This window comes from Meleagris gallopavo, chromosome 2 (assembly GCF_000146605.3).
Source record: "Meleagris gallopavo isolate NT-WF06-2002-E0010 breed Aviagen turkey brand Nicholas breeding stock chromosome 2, Turkey_5.1, whole genome shotgun sequence".
Classification (NCBI taxonomy): domain Eukaryota; kingdom Metazoa; phylum Chordata; class Aves; order Galliformes; family Phasianidae; genus Meleagris; species Meleagris gallopavo.
In genome coordinates, this window is record NC_015012.2 from 12,114,931 (window position 1) to 12,121,002 (window position 6,072).

Genomic DNA, 6,072 nt, shown 5'->3' on the forward strand with positions numbered 1-6,072 from the left:
TTGGAGCACAGCACGTCTGCACTTCACTTGCACATACACAGCAAGTCCCACGTACACTGAGATCTGTCTATGCTGTATCATGTGTCTGGCAAATGCAGCACAGCCAGCACCCATGCAGCTGAGGAAATACCACCTGTGCATGGTGGGGTTTTTAGGTGTCAGGAAATACAGGTCCCACTGCCAGGCTTTTTTGTTGCCTAAGTGGGCAGCAGAGATGCAGACAGTGCTAACCAGGGCTTACAAGTGCTAAGCTAAATATAAAGCACTTTGATCATGGCAAGCGCATAAGAGGGTTCAGTAAATGTTTATTTTGATTAAACTATTAACAAGAATAGCAAATCCCATTATGCTAATCATTATTATACTGCTTCCCTGTCCTCTCTTCTCTCCTACTCCTCCCCTTCTGTTTTTCTTTTCTAGAAGACTGTAAACACATACGGGGACATTTCTCATTTGGAAGGCCGTGGCTATTTGAAACACCTTCCAGTCACTGTCTGGAGGTGAGTAGCACTTGCATGCTGGGCTCTGCCTTCATTGGAGCTAGCTGTGTGGCTAACCTCTGCTCAAGAAGGAACAGCTTGAGAAAAGGGCCTGAAAAAAATGGAGAGAGAGTGCTAGTGAGAGAATGCCAATGTTGACAAGTATTCAACCTGGGAATGCTGTCTTAGTGTTGGTTGTTTTTTTTTTTTTTTTGGTAGGAATACAAACATCAAGGAAGAAGGAGCATCAGTCATAGATTCACAATTAATACATGCATTAGTGCTAAAACATTCTGTTTGGTTAAAGGAATTCAAATCTCTCATTACCACTCAAATTAAAAGCAACCAGGCACTCAGATCCCTTAATCAGCTTCAGGAATCTCAGTCTGTAAATTCAGTGTTAGTTGGATATAGCAAATTTGTTCTAAACACACTTTTAAGTGCAGTTATATTATAGCTTATCTCTTGATGGTATTTCCTCTCAGTCACAATTCCATGCCTGTATGCAGTAGCTCTCTGCATCTCAGTGGACTGGGAAACTTTATAAACAAACATGGACCATCCTCACTTCCTTGGGCAAGCAAAATTTCCAGTGGAGTCTTTGGGAGCTTTGTTCATACAATGTCTCTATGTTCAGACAGCGGAGACTGCTGTGCACAGGTAGATGTTGGCCTTTGAGTAAAGATCACTTTGAGGGGGAAAAGCAGTAGGCAGGTGGTGGCCCACACAAGTCCTCTGTGTTAGTTTGGGAGAGAAAATGATGTCTATCAGCTGAAATTGCACAAGGTAGCATGCACAGAATGGAATGACACACTGAGTTGAGAGCCCTGGTTCAAACTGGGTTCTGTCTAAAGGACACCTTTCTTGGAATATTCTGCAGAAGTGGTATTGGTGTTATTAGTATAACAAGTTGCTTGTCTAATATATAAACTAAAATAATATATAAACTAAAAAATATAGATATATAAACTAAAACTAAAAACAAGGTGTTCATTCAGAAATTTTCTTCTTCAGCATGTTTCTCTCCCAGTGCTATGACATTCTGGAATTAAAACATTTGTTTCCAATCTGGCTGGATATCAAGCTGATTTAATACCTTATAGAAGCTGTTCTGAAAGTTTTCCTTTTTCTCTCTGGATCCAGCTCCTGGGTGGATGGCATCTCTTATCATCAGTCAGGTAGTTCTGAGTTGTGGCTTCAGATTAAGAAAGCTAAGCCCTTGCTTTTTTCTTCTCAGAGAAATTATTCCTTCATTTTTTTCTTCTTTCTGTGTGTGTGTGTGTATCCCAGTATGTACATTATGTACATCCCAGTATGTAACATATAACCCCAAACATCAGTGTCCTCTTGCTTACACATTAGACTTCAAAGTGAGTTAGAGACCTGTCTCACAGTTCAGAAGTTGCTTTCTGTCTTCATCTGCAGTTTTTCATTGTCTTGTGACTGAAGTCACTATTCATGTTCTCCCTCATTTTTGATCCCAGCTGTGCTCCTTCCTGTAGCATCTTCTTTTTGTGACCTTAGAATATTAACGTGTTGCTCCATGGGATTCCTTTCCTGCCGAAAAATATTAGGACAGTTGTAGATCTTTAGTGCTATTCATTTGTTTCATATAACTTCATTTAGATGATGCCATTTTACTGCATTCCTTCCCTCATCATGCCTGCACTGTGCTGTTTCCATCATAGCAGCCACTGGTGAGTGTGTTGTAGTGGAAGGAATAGACTTCAGTTCCACCGAATGTTCAACACATCATCTACAGCATGCTTCATAGCCCTGAGCCAAAACTCAGGAATATCAAAGCAAAGATTGCTGCTGAGAACTAGGCTTGATGGTAGAGCTGTAGATAGAGAGCCAGAGGCCCTTTCCCTTTTTCCAGGGAAAGATCAGACCAACCAGCCAGGATCCTTGGCAACTCACTCTGTCACTAACTTACTTCTGGACCTTGCCCCATCCCAGCAGGGCTAAGCTGGCCATGCAGGAGGTGCTGCTTGGCTCTGTCAGGTGTGTAATTAAGCCATGAGTGTGCTGTCTCACCTCAGTTTTTGGACTTCAGGAGCTTAAAGGGCTGCAGAACTCTCTTCTTCAGGAAAGTCAGGGCACAGTTCAGTGGGCAAAAGAGGGCTGTGATGCAGAGGGCTGCAAATAGAAAAGTTTTGACCAACCTGCAATTTCAACCACAAGCTCAACAGTGAAAGGAAATATTAATGTCCAAAAAAAAAAAATCCATCCTGAAAAGCATTTTCAGCCTTTATGGGCTTTGGATTACCAGAGCTGAATAAACCACAGAGACACTGCTTTGCCATCCCACTCCTACTGCAGTTCCCTTTTTATGGGGGCTGTGGGGACAGGGTGAGGGCTTGGGTTGGAAAGGGCTGCTCGTGCTAAGCTCCATCTGCACTGTGCAGCTCTGCACTGTGCCCCTCCAATGTCACCAGAGCAAAGGAGAGCAGCAGCAGAGGATTAACAGGATCTTTATGGATGCTGCCTCCCACCTCCTTCCCCACTGTGCTGGCCAAGTAAAATGGGCTTTGTTTCAGAAGATACCAAATGCTCAGTGAGACTTAAAAAAAGTGTCTTTAAAAGGAAAAATAAAAACAAAACAGACCTATTTGATGAAACATTTTAAAAATATTTTTCTCCCTCATCTAGACATTTCTAGAGAAATGCAGTGTATCTGATTATATTCAGCTGCTACAAGTGGTTCCTACCTGGAACCCTGAAAACCATCTTCCATTTACGAGGGGTTTTTCTCTCAGGTAGCCTGCATATGTCTGGTTCCTCTTCTTCCCATATCAGGAGTGATGGCTTCTTCATCAGCCCATATGTGCCTGCCAAATTAACAGGGTATGAGCTAAGTTTACTCATACAGCTAATTCCTGAATTACGACATGAAATATTGCCACTTTAAATTACTCCTAATTAGAAACCTGTATGTAATGAGCTCTATACTATCCATCCGTGATAGGGATGAGGGAGGTTCGTATTTTGCAAGACTTATTAGAAATAGTGATGGTCAAAAGACAGTTATTCCTTCCCACACCCATCAGGATTTCTTATTACAGGTCCCATTGGAACACTGGAATTCAGAATCTTTTTTTTCTTTTTTTTTTTTTGGTCGAGCTGAAATTGTTTTTATTGATTTTCTTTTTTTTTTTTTTTTTGTCAGTTCTACAAGGAGGCCCAACAGATTACATAGGAGAAAATCCAACTGTATGAACAACCTAATACAACTGAAAGGTGCAGCAAAATGCAGCGATGTCAGATTATTTGTACAAGTTCACAACAATTTTATGACCAGCCAAACATTAGCTTTTTCTCATTTTTTTTTCTTAGAATCAAAGAAAGTAAAGTACTTTCCAAGAAACACTCAAGAAAAATCAAATGATATTTATTAGAAACAGTCACTTGCTGGGACTTGTTCCCTTTAAGGTACTTACTCCCTTTGTAATGGTAAGTTATTGCATCCAAACATCTCAAGGGACAAATTCAGGTTAAAGTTTTCTATTTCATAAGGCAAATGAATTGGATTGGGTCCTGTTTGTCTGAGGCACAGTGAATAATCTTTGAGAGGCGACATTTATCTGCTTACCTAGTTGCAATATAGAGCACCAAAAGGCTCTGATCCATAAAAATGTAGTGTCTACTTAAGGGAGCCTTTAAACCTGGTGTCTGCTCTTAGTTTTCTGCAGACGATGCATATTAGGGAAAGGGTAATACTAATTAGACAGTTGAGGAGAGAGTTGACCTGTCTTGCTGTAAGGAAAGAGAGCTGGAAAAAGGATTTGAGAAAAGTACTGCTCTTGTGTCCTAGGAGGAACCCAAGGAAACCTCTGGATAAACTTCTGTGCCAGCCATTGGCCTTCTCTGTCTGCTGAGACTTGTAAAGATATTAGAAAGCTAGAACAACACATATACTGGTCTCTTGTTACCTGTCCATTCGTACCTGTAATGCTTGCCCTGAAGAATGTGACTTAGTCTGAACACACTTGATACACATCTGTCCTTTGCCAGTCTGTACCACTGTTCTATTCATTACTCCACTCGTATATCAAATTGTTATCATATCTCATTTATTGTATCTGATTGATAAAGTGTGGTGCAAGATGTATTTTAATTGCACTTGGGCTAGCTGTGGCCCATGGTGCATCCCTTTGGGAATGGGCAGAAAGACTTGCCTTGTCACAGTCCTCTCTGCTTCAGCACTTTGCCTCTCTGCTTCTCAGAAAACTGCAGTAAGACTTAGTCTTATTTTACCCGCTCCCATATTTTAACTGCATTACCTTGTTTCACATCAGACTGAGTGACTCCACACGACTGACAAAGACGCAACCTGTGCCCCAGAGCTGGGAGCATGAATAAAATATCTGCATGAGGGGTCTAAAGGGAAGTGCAGAGAGCAAGTGGATGAAGGAAGCTTTTCTCTTGCCACCTCTCTTTCCAGCATACAAACATTTGGGGACTTTGGCGTCATTCTTTTTTTTTTTAAGAGTATGTCACTGATTCTCATCTGTCTGCCTGCAATTTTTATTTTCTGGACATTTTATAAATAACATTGGAGCTCTCTATTATTGAAGGAATGGGGAAGAAGGGAATTGTCCCTCCCTTTAAAGGCCGTAAATCAGTCACACTGTATGCATGGGTAATGGAACTGATTGGGAATTTTCCATCATTGTGGAAAATGTGGCCTTTGTAAACTGAAAGCAGGATGAGAATTGAAATTTCTGATGAGGACTGAAAGCTTTCCCAATTCTGTGCGAGTTTTGGGTAGCAAGAAAAGAGAGAAGATGCACTTCTAATATATGTAAATATCAAATCACAAAAGTGGCCATAAGGAAGGAATGGGAGGCCTGTGACTCGAGTGGAGCTTTTGCTTTATATCAGTGCTATCATGATTAGTTTGACAAGTGCCAAAATGGGAGTGGGGGAAACAAGGCTTTAATGGGGAACAGGCACTTGCCCTTTTATAGTAAAAGGGCAATTCAAATTGCCAGATGGATATGGGGAATTAGAAAAATTAAAAGTAAAATAAAGACATAAAACATATAAAAACTAGGGTGGTTTTTGGTTGGCTAGTTTTGAGTTCTGGTTTTTGGTTGATAGGGTGTTTGTTTGTTTGTTTGCATGCTTTTTGGCACAACTCCAAGGCTTAAATGGACATGTGTGATGCATGCATTGTGTTTCTACATTTTGGACAAGGCAAGATGGAACTGAACAGTGTTACAGAGATATATGGGGAAAGCTCACGCTCGTATTCCTGAGATGGTCAGACTTAGATATAAATGTGGGTTTTATCACTGGGGAGTGTTTAGAAGTGAGTGCTACCTGGTGTAGCTGTCGGGCAGGATAATTTCATGTCCTGAAAAACAGCTGAGACTTCAGAGAGCAGTTTCAAACTGCTTGACCAAATCAAGGCAGTGAATGCTTCCGAGAAACTAGAACACGCTGCCCAAGAACAAAAAGAGGGATCTACTTCTTGGACAATTTCTTCATAAAAAATCAACTGGCTAGCTACAACAAAGCAACAAGTCTATGAAGTTTTTACCATATGTATTTATAATACAATAAACCTGAAAAACAGGTTGATTTTAAC

At 40.7% G+C, this 6,072-nt stretch overlaps 1 long non-coding RNA gene across 1 annotated transcript; it reads right to left on the reverse strand.

Moving 5' to 3' along the window:
- Positions 1–498: 498 nt before the first annotated feature.
- Positions 499–3,576, reverse strand: LOC104909535. The gene is made up of 3 exons (XR_792387.3): positions 3,191–3,576; positions 2,517–2,618; positions 499–2,036 (listed from the first exon to the last, which is right to left on the reverse strand). It is a non-coding gene; the product is annotated as an uncharacterized LOC104909535 (long non-coding RNA).
- Between the last annotated feature and the right edge of the window lie 2,496 nt (positions 3,577–6,072).